Source organism: Heliangelus exortis, chromosome Z (genome assembly GCF_036169615.1).
Source record: "Heliangelus exortis chromosome Z, bHelExo1.hap1, whole genome shotgun sequence".
NCBI lineage: Eukaryota > Metazoa > Chordata > Aves > Apodiformes > Trochilidae > Heliangelus > Heliangelus exortis.
In genome coordinates this window covers 34,240,115-34,254,233 of record NC_092454.1, presented here as the reverse complement: position 1 = coordinate 34,254,233, position 14,119 = coordinate 34,240,115, and positions in this window count along the sequence as shown.

The window sequence follows — 14,119 nt, the reverse complement described above, 5'->3', positions numbered from 1 at the left end:
TTAAAAAAAAAAAAAGAGATAGCTAAACATCTGTTATGCATTTGCATTTCAGGTGTGAGTGTGAAAGCAAAGCTTCATTTCACCCTGTGTAGTGGGCGATGTATTCTCATTATACTCTTCTAAATAACATAGCCTAGAACTGTAACTCCACTGTTTCTGCATACTTCAGGCATGATTCTAATCTCATGGTGCTCTAAATTAGGTGTTACTCTCATTAAAATGGAAGAACTAGATCCTGATATCACTGTGTGTCATCTGAAGGAAGTCTTTGTGGTTCAACATAGTTACTTTGTGTTTTCATAAGGTAACTGTAAACAGACACAACTCCAACTGCTTGTTTATTTAAAAAGTCACTATGAATGAGATCAGAATCAAGACTGTGTTGTATGTTCTTTCTCTGGGAAATAAATGATAAATTTCTGTTTGCTTTTAAATATGATCAGTAATATTCTAATCACAGTCAGTTGTCCTGAGCAATTAGCTGAATGCTAAAGAATAATCATTGCTTGAAGTACTTCCCAGATTATATTTATATTTAATCCCTTCTTTTTCTTAGTTCAGATTCCTTGTACTTCTTGTTTCCCTGGAGAAATTCTGATGTATGCTGGAACAGACATCAGTAAAATATTTAGGGGCCCTTAGGACAATCCTTCCATTTTAAGAGAAAATTAAGTCAGAATTTATGTGGCAATTAATGAAAAATAAATAAATAAAATAAGAGAATCATAGAATAGCCCAAGCTGGAAGGGACCTTGAGAGATCATCTGGTCTATGATTTGTGGCAATGGGTGCCTAGATGAGATTATCTAGCATCCTGTTGAATGACTTCTTCAAAATCTTCAGTGATGAGAACTCTACTACATCCCTGGTGAAGTTGTTCCGGTGAATGATTACTGTAAAAATTTTTTTCTTGTGTCAAGATAAAACATCTCATCTGTGCCACTTGCATCCTTTGCCATGTCCAGTGTGTCTTCCTAATACATACATAGTAATATTTCAGTCTGTATGAGAGAACACTTCTCTGTACTTTTAAGCCAGAATTCCTTCTTTGATGTTTTCAGAGTTGTGCAAGATCGAAGGGTTTGAGATAAAGATCTTCACGGTAGCTGTTTTGATGTGGTCTCTGTGCAAAGGAGTCTCTGGCAGTTCTGTGTGTGACACCACCCATTCCACCAAGCTTTGAGCTTTGCTGGATGAAGCTGAGGGTTGCTAGCAGAAAGGGCATGCACTGTGTTTTGGCAGCCCTCTGAAAGACTTGCTGTTGCCAGAGAGCTTTTCTTGCTGAGGGTCTTGTAATGAACAGAATCCTTCACTCAACTGGTAAAATACCTGGTCTCACTCACCTTGGGTTTATAACTGTGGGCCAGTCTTGTTTAACATCTTCATTGGTGACATGGATGGTGGCATTGAGTGCACCTTCAGCAAGTTCACTGATGACCCCAAGCTGTGTGGTGTGGCTGATAAGCTGGAGGGAAGGGATGCCATCCATAGGGACCTTGACAGGCTGGAGAGGTGGGACCATGCCAACCTCAAGTTGGCATGTTCATGCCAAGTTCAACAAGACCAAGTGCAAGGCCATGCATCTGGGTTGGGGCAATCCCAAGCACTGAATATGCTGAGCAGTGCCTGGCTTGAGAGCAGCCCTGAGGAAAAGAACTTGGGAGTGCTGGTGGATGAGAAGTCCAACATGAGTGTACACTTGCAGCCCAGAAATCCAACAAGATCCTTCTCTGCATTAAGAGAAGTGTGGCCAGCAGGTCAAGGCAGGTGATTCTTCCCCTCTACTTCACTCCTGTGAGACGCCACCTGAAATACTCAATCCAGTTCTGGAGCCCCTTTTACAAGAAAGGTATGGACATGCTGGAACATGTCAATATCTTCATATATCTTCAATATCTTTTTGCCTAACACTGAACTGAAGACATGCACTGTGTGGTTTCAGTGATGTGGTGTGGGGCTGTCCCCAGGTTTGCACTCTCTAAGTGGCAACAGAGAAAATTCCCAGCTCAGGCCAGCTTCAGCAAAGAAGGTGTCTAGCAAGGAGTTTCTGACAGCTCAAGAAGACAGCCTAGAGCATTCTGATCCCAAATCCAAAAAAAAAAAAGCTGTTTGGCTCTAAGGTCATCAAGTCTCACATTAAAAAGAAAAATAAAACAAAAAACAAACAAAAGAGGAAGCATCACAAATGGTCCCTGGAAATATTTTCTGTGCAGTTAAATCTGCAGATCAGGAGTATTATATGGGAGATGGCTATATGGGACATACGTCTGTATGTGTTAAATAGGATATGTCCCTTGTGGAGAAGGACTTGGGGGCACTGGTGGATGAAAAACTGGACATGAGCCAGCCAGTGTGTGCTCACAGTCCAGAAAGCCAACCACATCCTGGGCTGCATTGAAAGAAATGTGGCCATCAGCTCAAGGGAGGTGATTCTCCCACTTTCCTCCACTCCGGTGAGGCCCCACATGGAGTACTAGGTCCAGTTCTGTAGCCTCCAACACAAGAAGCACATGGACCTCTTGGAGAAAGTCCAGAGGAGGGCCACAAGGCTGATCAGAGGGCTGGAGAATCTCTCCTATGAAGCCAGGCTGAGAGAGTTGGGGTTATTCAGTCTAGCAAAGACTCTGAGGAGACCTCATTGTCGCCTTCCAGTATCTTAAAGGGGCCTACGAGAGGGCTGTTGAGGGACTCTAGGATCTCAGGTAGTGATTGGACTGTGGGGAATGGATTAAATCTAGAAATAGGTAGATTCAGATTAGATGCTAGGAAAAGGTTCTTCAAGAGGGTGGTGAGACACTGGAACAGGTTGCCCAGGGGGGTGGTCAAAATCCCATCCCTGGAAGTTTCTAGGGCCAGGCTGGATGAGGCTCTGAGCAACCTGATCCAGTGGGAGGTGTCTCTGCCCATGGCAGAGGGGTTGGAACTGGATATCTTTAAGGTCACTTCCAACCCTGACAGTTCTATGATTCTATAACTTAATTATGGTGATTTAATTAACTATTCCAGGTCTAGCATGAGGCTAGAAACATAATTTGTAAACATATGTCAGGGAGAGATGCCTCACCACACTGCATTTGCTGAAAATCACAGTTAAAAGCCTCCTTTACTAAGCCTAAGTCCACCTATACACAAAGTTACCTGCTGTGTTCTTTATTGATGCATTTCATCAATGATCCTAAATACCATTACTGAAAGCTATCTTTTCTATTTATTTTTTAAAATAAAAATCTACCTTTCAATAAAAACTTCCAGAGTTCCTATCTCTGATTTCATTTTTGTTTTGTTTTATTTTGCTTTGTTTTTAACAGGCAGTAATTCATTGATCACTGGATTAGGTAGGAGTATGTCTCCTCAGCTGTGATTTATTTGGGCTCATATGTATTTTCATTTACTCAGAGGAACTACAAATGTTAAAACTTTATGATTATGGTAACTACACAGTGAATTATAAATGACTGTTCGTTGAGTAGTGTAATATAAAAGATTCCAGCAGTGTGACAATCAGAATACCACAGGCTCCATAGATGCTGTGTATGATCTGCAGTCAAAATTGTAATGGTTGGTTAAATTAAAACATTTCAATGTATGAAAAAGCAAATACCACATCAAGTTATTAATTGATAGTATGTGTTTAAAGGCAGATTTGAAAGTCTACGGTTGCAATGGTAATTGTAGGGGAGGAAAATGCAACAATCAAAAAGTTACCAAATACATCTTATATCTAAGATGGATGTCTCTATTAAAGTGAAAAAACAACAACCCCAAACCAAACAACACTCCAAGTTAATTTATGGAAAAAAAGTTTTTTTTCTGTAAATTACTATACAACATTTGTTTGTTAAATATATCTAATTAAACATGATAAGTGCATTTTCCCCTTCATAACTAAAATTAACTGGAACTACTTTGAACTTTCACTCAGAAAATATTCAAGATACTTAAAATAAATTCCATTATCTTATCACTTTGCTGATGCTGACAGTCATGTATCAAGGACAAATAGCAAACCGATGAAAGGATAACATCATCCTTGAATGCATAAAGCAATGTTATTCAATTCTCGTTCATCTTTCCCTTAAAGGCTGGAGTAGGATTTTTATCTTCTAAATTTAACTATATAAACAAATGTATATGACTTACCTGGACTTGATAAAAACATTACTTGGGATACTATGTTACTTGGGACAAGGTCCCAGAATGCCACTTCAGAGGTTTTTCTCAGAGATGTATTCACAGTTTGAAAAGACATGGTCATGACATGTCTTAATTCCATTTGAAGAAGAAAAGGAATTTATATGGCAAATCTAAAAAATCTCTCACAATGAAAATGATATGTGCTTGAATTTTTTGTTTACAGGGTGTGTGGAATACCTTTCCTTCACTGAGTTTTGCTGGACTGTAGTTCATAAAATCCCTCAGTGAAATAAGAAAAGGGCAGTGTGAAGAGCTATCTTTCAAAATGCAGTTATTTTTCTCAAACTCCAATGAGATTACTAACAGCAGTGTAGTAAAGCAGGATTAATAACTATGAGAGTGCTATCAGGTCACAGAAAAGCCATCTGCTGTTCAAGGTAGTGGCAGGACAAGAACTTTCATACTTTATGCTCATTCTGTTCCCAGCTATGAAATTTTCTTTGGTTTTTTGTTTGGTTTTGATTTGTTTTGTTTTTAAATAAGATATATATAGTAATGTATGGAATGTGTTATGCTTTTCCCTGGATTTCTTTGTGTTCCAAAGGAGCAGAATTTTTTCAAACTTCATCTAAAGAAACAGAAATATATTCCTGGAAAATTTCAGCCAAAAAATGTATGTATGAGTAATAGAAAACATCCTTTAAGTCTGGATTCCTGTGGGTTTGTCTTAGCCTTGATAGACTTTCCTTTCCTAAGAAGAGGCAGCCATTTTTCTGAACATATGCAATGTGTAATGTGGGTTTTGGGGTATGTATTAACGTTTGAATGTATGTTAATCTCTTTTCCTCACTTGAAATGATAAAAAATCCTACCAGCTGTGGTTAAAAGCCACTTACTTAGTCTGACTATGAAATAATTTGTTTTTCCAGAACTTGAAAGAATGGTGACCCCACCATCAGTTTGAGTGAAACTAGCTATCAGGTTCAAAAATGAAGGTTTATGGAAAAGAGTTCAGCAGATTGCTCATCACATTACCAGTCAGATCAAAAGGGCATCACTGTAGGAAACATGAAAGATAACAAGCAGTCTAAAATGGTGGTGGTACTGCTTCTATGGTGGCTAGATTCTGTCCATCTTTTACAGTGGGTGTAAGAAGACAGCTCCATTAACTGGGTGAAATTACTTGCATCTAATGCTACTGTAGGTGAGAGCAAAATCTAGAGCATAAGGTAGACCACAGTATTTATCTCTTACTATGAATGCAAGTGCATACAAGAAATCCCTCTGCAGATTTTTATTACTTTTGTGTCATTTCAAAGATTGCTAATTCAGCAAAGTTGTCCATGATGACTTACTGAAAACACAGCATGAGAATGTTGGTCAAATTTCAGTTATGTAAAGATGAATGTACCTATACAAAAAGATGCAATCATTTGAACATCGCTGAACTGTTGTCTAACACTATAATGCAAAAATATCCAATATGTACTAATCATGGGGAAAGAGACAACCTATGGCATTAGGGCTGTCTGTGGAATATTACCATTGAAAGTAGTAAATAAAATTCTGCTAATTTTCATCCCTACACTACAATTGGCTTAGATGTGTTTTAAAAGTAGTATTTTGCAGTTAGAACTGCACGAGAAGATTCTGGCAGAACCATGTACCAATGGATCTAAGTGATCTGTAAAAATTATATTTTTTCCTGCTTTTGTTGAGGTTTCAGGGAGGATCTTCTGGAGGAGTAGTGCAAACTGCTTGGACTTTTGTGGTAAAGATGTTTGCAGGATTTTATTTTATTTTATTTTATTTTATTTTATTTTATTTATTTAAAATATCTTTTCATGTAAGCAATGTTACAGTGCAGTTAAAGAATTCCCCTGGCTGCTCACCTGTGAGGCTGTTGGTTTAAAATCACACTGTGCTGAGTGTTTTTCTTTGACTTGCTTTTAATTATGTATCTATTTGACTTTTAAAATTGGATTTTCCAGTTCACTAGCAGAATGATTTAGAGTTCTTGATGCTCATCTCAGTCGCAGAAGCTTTGATATATATATATATATATATTCATCTATTGCAATTTACTATCAGCAATCAATAACATAGTATCAAAACGTATTATCAACCAATAGTGTAGCAGCAATCAATTGTACAGCAACAATCAATAACAACAACTGATTAGGTATATACTATTACTATTACAAGTTACTGTGATCTTTAAATTAGTAAAGCAACTTATCAACAAAATATCAGATATGACACATCATTCAGATGGGTTTATAATATTTGTATCAAGCAAATTAGGCAGATTTCAGAAGGGGACAGAACTTCCCTTGGTTTTGGTCCCTTGTTTTTGTACTTACTTATGGTATCTCAAGATGTCTCCACTTTCTAGATACCCCAACTCTACTCCCAAGAGATCCACCTTTCCAAGGATATTTCTGGTTCACAGACCTGGTTTCCAGGATCACAGCTCCCAGGCTGGCAGACATTTTCTGACAGTAGTTTTCAGCATAAATTTCTTCTGTTCAGTAATTTTCCTATCTAGGTTGCCTTCCTGTCTGCTTATGTTAATGGGCTAACTAAGCACAAGTCTAGTTGCCAGTCTGATAGCAAACCTTAGAACTTCTCAGAGTTCTTTCTTTTTGGTCAGACATTTAGAATTATAAAATTGTTTGCTTTGCAAGGTACCTTTAAAGGTCTCCTAGTCCAACCTCACTGAAATGAGCAGGAATGAACAACTTCAACTAGATCAGGGTTGCTAGGAGCTCCATTCAACCTGAATTTTTCTAGGAATGGGGCCTTTAGAGGTCTTTGGTTCTGATCTCTTTTAAATACAAACAAAAAATACCAACTGTACTTTAGAGAAAAACTAGATTTTGTAAGACCAAGTTCATTAAAGTGTAATAAAGAAGTAAAAAAGAAGTTACATTGTTCTTGTAGGAAGAGGAATGACACTATCTGACTCTAAAACTACTGTTAATTTATATGACATCAGAATGGCTGGAGCAGTTATGAACTCTTGTCCCTACTGAATTCATGACTAAACTTTTGTTTGCATTTAAGGAATCGGTTTTCAGCCCTGACAGATTCATTAGGAGAACCTAATATATTGTTCTCTTTCATATTCTTTAAGTAGTTTAAAGAGAGAATAATTATACTTGTGTATCTCAAAATTCCTTAAGCTTGTACATATGAGGCTCATTGAAAGAAATTATGGGACAGGCACTATAGGGCTTTCATTCCTTTAGGGCTGGTAGGAAACCGGAGAATTTAAAATATTGATATTGTTAAGCTGGTGAATATCAGAACCCGAAGAAACAATTTCTGTGTCTCTGAGTCACAACATTTAGATGGGAAATCTTAGGCTGTAATTTTTCCAAATTTATGTATTTATTTAACTTGGGGTTAAGAAATTAAGTAGTGTAAGAGGAAATAGAAAAGTAGGACATTGGAGTGCTGTGTTTTTAAAGAGCAGGATTTTTTATGTTTAATGATTAATGATGTTACTTTCACAGAATCATTGGAATTGGAAGAGACCTCTAGAGATCATCTGGTCCAATCCCTCTACTAAAGCAAGATCACATTACACAGGATAGCACCCAGATGGGTTTTTAATGTCTCCAGAGCAGGAAATTCCACAACCTCTGGGCAGCCTGTTCCATTGCCTTGTCACCCTCACAGAAAGGAAATTATTCCTCATGCTTAGGTGGAACCAGTTTCCCCTTGTCCCACTGCTGGGTGCTACTGAATAGAGTCTGGCTCCATCCTTGTTACGCTCACCTGTTAAATATTTATAGACATTGATAAGGTCTTCTCTCAGTCTTCTCGTCTCTGGAGTGGTCAAGCATTATTTACTCCTGGTGAATCCATGTTGAACACTCCCAACAACTTTCTCTTCTTCCACATGTTTAGAAATTACATTCAGAATTATTTGCTCCATCATCTTTCTATTAACCTGTCTGTAGCTTCCTGGGTCATCCTTCTTGCCATTTCTGAAGTCTGGAGTGATATTTGCCTCCCTCCAGTCCTCAAGTACTTCTGCATTCCATGACCAGATAATGTACAGTGGCCCAGCAATAACGTCTGCCAGTTCTCTTAGCATTTGTGGGTGCATCCCATCAGGGCCCATAGACTTATAGATGTTCAGTTTGGTCAGGTGTTCTCTAGTGTGGTCCTTCTCTACCAAGGGAAAGTTACCCTATCTACAAACCTTTTCCCTGACTTTCAGGGTCTTGGATTCACAAGGGCTGCTGTATCATTGCAGACCAAAGCAAACAAGCCATTCAGTAACTTCACCTTCTCTGTGTCTCACACCACTATGGCCCCCACCTCATCCATCAGCAGACCTGTATTTTCCCTGGTCTTCCTTTTTCTATTGATATACTGAAAAAACATCTTCCTGTTTTCTTTTACCACAGTGGCCAAGTTGAGTTGTACTTGGGTTTTGGCCCTTCAAATTTCCCCCCTGCATAGCTTCACTACCTCAGAAGTTGCCAACCCCCTTTTCCAAAGACCTTAAACTTTTCTTTTATTTCTGAGTTCCAGGCAAAACTCTCAAAGCTGGCCTTCCATGTCAACTGGTCATTCAGGACAGTAATATTAAATACAGGGATAATTGTGAAAAGCAAAAGATTTACATAGCATTTTTGTGTTCCTTTGATAGTAACAAGATGATACAGAAGTTTCTGGTTTGGAGACACAAAAGGTCTCTCCTTTCCCTCCTTCCCTAGTCTCGAATTCAAAAAAACAGACTTGGTCCCCTTCTTTTCTCTACTATTACTCATCCAGCAGTTGTGCTCCATGTTAGTAAGTCTGATGTGGCAGTAATCAGCAGACATCACACTCAATATATCACCAAAATATAGGTAATTTCCTCTGGTTCTGGAACTGCAACACTTGAAGTGCCTGTAGATGTTACTTTAGCAGCATGCAGGCATTCCCAGGGAGCAGCTCATGACTTGAGTTGGCTTGGCAGTCAGTAAGTTGATGTTTAAAAGCACAATTCACAGGTCATTGTTACTATACTGTCAAATCATTCAGCAATTTAAATTTTACGTGGTACAGACATGAGCGTATGACCACCTTTATTATACTTCTTTCATTTCACATTTTACAATTTTTGACACCATTTATAAAAAAAAAATCAGTCATGGAGAAATTCAAGATCAGACGTAGGATTAGGTTATATTTTAGTGCAAATATTCTGATGGTGAAGCAGATAATAAGGAGAGAAACTCAGCAAGTGAGATTTAAGCCTGAATATATTTGAGTGTTTTGGTAGATAGGAGTCAATCAGATCTGTTGCTGTGAAATCAAAGAACTTGTAAGAAAGTCATAGGGTTGACTGTGATGTGTAGAATAAGGAAGAGAGGAGCTGAGGCTGAGGAACGTTTGTGGTTGGTTTTGTTGGCTCACAAAGAAGGTCACTTGATAGCATCAAAGAGCAGTGTCATCCTGTACTTTCAACACATCCAAATTATTTAATTGATTAGCTAATTAGCCAATTTTGGGGTCAAGATTCCATGCCAGTCATGTCAGAGAGAACATGCTTCTCTGGGATTCCTGGTGAGACTTTTTGCTCAGCAAATCACAGACCAAGTGATTACAGAGCAGTCTGATAAGATTAGACCAAAATAAGAAATATTCTGAGATAACAAACAGAACTACTGGTGTACTCTAGCAATGTGGAAGATGTTTGGAAAAGCCTTAAAAAGCACATAGTGGTGCTGACCTTTTAAGAAGATGATCCCAGTCATTCAGCTAGATCAGCAAGCTGCCCATTGATGCCCACTCTAGGCAGAACTGAAAATGTGTTAGAAACATATCTCTGCTTTAGTTTCTGGTCTTTGTGAAATGAAGGTGTTGCTGAACAGCCAGCATTGCCTCACTGGGCACATTACTGCATGGCAAGAGTTTTGTGCATGGATGGAAATGGTTGAAGAAAGACAAGGCCTGCTGGCCTATGGCACTTTAGAAGGGCAGATGTTCATAGAGAAAGCCCAAGGGCTGGGCTAGTTGTGTTAATTGCCCAAATAACACCACTGACATCTCTATGTCTATATCCAGCCATCCTTTTGTAACACTTTTCATTGAATCACACTCATGCATTTCAGACTTTTAAGACTTCCAAGGAACAAAATTACCACAAATATCCAGCCTTGTGGGAAGTAGAACAAAGTCCCCATAGTGATACTTGTATTAATGGCAATTGTTCAGCATCATATTTTCAATGAAATACTGCTCTTTCAGGGAAGGAACTAAGGAATATATTGGTTTTGGAAGATTAAAAAATAAAAACCAAAATCCCAGAAAATAAATGAGATACATGGGGTTGATTCGTTAGCGGTTTATTGCTAATTTAATGCTAAAATTGTTAAATTTTAAAGTACTCTACATACATTAGGAGTTATTTTAGTGCAATGGCAAGATAATTATAATGTTAAGTCAAGCTTTATTATGGCAATGTGATTTTTTTTTCTTCCTTTGATTCCAGATTCCTTTCCAAGTCAGTGATCCATATATACATTGATATGTGCTCTGCTATAACTAGACAACCTCATTGCTGCAATGTTGTTGAGTTTTTGTTTTTTCTTTAAAGCTGTTAAAATTTCATAATGTTTCTTATCAATTTAGTGTTAATAAAAACTAAATAGTGTGTAATAGCTTCTTATTATATTATACAGTTTTCAGCATTGTGTTCTAAAGTCTATGGATCATTACAAACATTACATTGTTGATGTGACTATAATAAAATCACAGTTACTGTGAACTTGTGGTCCTGAAATGTTAAACAGAATAATTTGTAATAAATTGTATAACATCTTGCTGACCTACATGATTAAGTAACTGTTAATTTCCCTGCTGCTTCCAATCTGGAAAATTAAACTCTTTATTAACTTTCTAAAATTAACTTTCCATTACAGAAAGCTAGGTACTTTATTAGAAACATACCTTCTTGCACATACAATACTTAACTTCTCAAATTTCATCTTAAGACATTGACTTAATCAGTGTGTAACATAACAAGATATGAAGGGTTCTCAATCTGAAAACTGGTGGATCACATCAGAAATGTTCAGGGAATAGGAAGAAGGGATGTCCTGTGGATGAACCAATGATCCTATCATGCCAGAGGTGTAGTTTTGATGTGTTTTGTATGTGAGAAAATGGGTACTAGCATGTATGGGACTTCGTTTCCTTATATAGTGCCTTGTAGTCCTATTTGGAAAGATTTTTGAGGGAAAAAAGCATATTTCTATCATCACCTTATCTTCTTGTGGTAGCTGGAGGGCACAATCTAAATCAGGACCCAGCTGTGCTGAGCTGTGGAAATGTAGCAATGAAGTCATCCCATCTTTGATGTGCTGCAGCCCAAAAGAACTGAGAAATATATAAATGAGATGGGGCATGGAGAGGCAAGGAACAAAGAAATGTAAAGTGGTAAAGCCAACCTACTGGAAAGGTGAAGTTTTTTCATTATTTTACAACTTAGTAATTTCACTGACTTCCAGAAAAGATTTGTGCAGGGGAATATGGCAAGTTCATTACCTTCCAGGGTTGTCTTGTGTATCTTCAGTCTTCTGTCATAATTTTATTCAGCTGCAGGATATTTGGTCGGGTTTTTTTAATGCAAAAAATAGAAAGGCAGAATCTATACAGAGACTATGCTTCAGTACAAGTGTTTCCTGCAGTAAAGTTCAACCTATATTTTTTAGCTGCTGTAGTTTGTCTTGGATTTACTTGCAAAATTAAGAATAGAGAGAATGAGAAGAAAATAGTTCTTCAGGATACTTGTATATACATAAAATACCAATTAAATAACTTTCTAAGAAAACAATTTGGAATGTGCTATAATTAGGTGTAATTAATAAATGAATACTGAGTAAAGATCACACTAGTTGTTTCTTTTTATATAATTGTAAATGAAAGACATTACCAGGAACATCAAAGGCTGTCTTATTCATTGAGTTCATGCTCTTTGAACCTTTTATATACGTGTGATTTGTGCTTAAAAAGACAGCTTCAGCCATATACTCTGCTGAAGAAAACTCACACTTTTTCTTACGTTTGTTTACATGCTTGTTATATAACTGTTACTGCATTGCTATCACATGCTTACAAATATTCTTCCCATGACATTTTCAGTGTGTTTTCTGCCCAAACCCAAAAGTTCTACTCTTCTCCAATTTCAGCAGTTAGGTTTAAATATAGCTTGTTTTATTTAGTAACTTTTTCTTTTTTTTCTCTCCTATTGCATTCTTGTGTTCTAAAAACTCTCCTGGAAATTCATATAGATGTAAGCTACAGATAAAGTCTCCAGTCTTTATGTAAATATGAAGACGTGCAATGCAGTACAAGAAATAATCAGCCTCTTATTTTTGCTTTTCATTTCACTGGAATAGTTCTTTACATAAATGGATCTTTTGTCCCCTTTCTCCTCCATAAATCTGACTTCTGAAAAGTGACTACACTGTGTACTGTGTCCTGAAGTTCTCATCCTTAAATGCCAGCAGCTCTGGTTTAATCTCCAAGAGGTTGCGGCTTCCTCCCTTTAAGACTAACAAACTCAGTCTCAGGTATGAAAGCCCCCTCTAGAGAATTCTGCACCTGTCTCATCACAGGCTGTAAGTGTTTGACATTGAAAGTGAAAGGAAAGGATGACCCAGAAGAAGACGGCCCTTTAACACCACCTTATACTTTTCAGATTTCCTTGGTTATCAGGAATGGTAAAAATACATACATAAACTATGTTTAACTCTACACAACCTAAAAAAAAAAATAAAATATTTCTGTGATGTTGTACTAGTGTATTATGCCATGTTTCTGTTTTGTTCAAAGAGTACTTGTTTTTCCTAAGTGTGTTGTGTAATTATCTGAACAGCCAAAATATTTCTGTATCTCTCAACAGCTATTTTCTCTGTCCTTGGATCCAGAGATAATGAGAGTTCTTCCATCTGATCCATTAAATTGCCTGGGACTGGCTCCCAGAGCTGACACTACCTGTCAGAGTCAGACTGTAAATCAAACTTGTCTGACATATGTGCAGGAGATCTGGCATACTGGCCAGACCCTGCCATTCTCTCCTGAGTGAAGGAAAGTGAGGGATCTGAGAGCACATAGAGTTTGAGAAAACCCAAATGATCCCCAAAGAGAAGCTCAGGACAGAGATGTTCTGGAGACAAACTGCATTTGGTACCAATATAGAATTGAGGTTCCTTCTCTGGGAAGTTCAGTATACATTGCTGTAATCCCTTCACTGGTTTACAATCCCTCACAGGGGTTTTGTCTCAGGCTTGTTTTCAAATTTAACTTACTTCCCAATAGAATCATGGAATCAGAGTCATAGAAGGGTAGGAGCTGGAAGGGACCTATAGAGATCATGTAGTCCAACCCCCTGCCAAAGCAGGATGACCTAGGGCAGGTCACATAGAAATGTGACCGTACAGATGGGTTTTGAAAGTCTCTAGAGAAAGAGACTCCACAGCCTTTCTCTGTGCTCTATCGCCCTTATAGTAAAAATACTTTTCCTCATGTTGAGGTGGAACTTCCTGTGTTCTAGCTTGTGTCAATTCCCCCTCATCCTATGATAGGGCACCTCTGAAAAGAGACTGCCCCCTTCTTTTCGACATCTACCCTTCAGATATTTATAAACAGTAATAAGATCTGCTCTCAGTCTTCTCTGGACTAAACAGCCCCAGGCCTCTCAGCCTTTCCTCATAAGACAGATCTTCTGATCATCCCAGGAATCTTCATTGGATTCTCCCTAGTATATCCTTGTCCTTCTTGAATTGGGGAGCCCAAAAATTTAGGTTATTTCCCTGAAATATAAGGATTGCAAGGCACAGCCTTTTACTCTTTTTTTTTTTTTTTTTTTTTTTTTTTTTTTTTTTTTTTTTGTGCAATTATAATAATAAGAGGTTATGTACAGCTAAGTATTTAGCAATTCTTGAGACAGCAGGAAGCAAAGCATCTGCCATTTTAT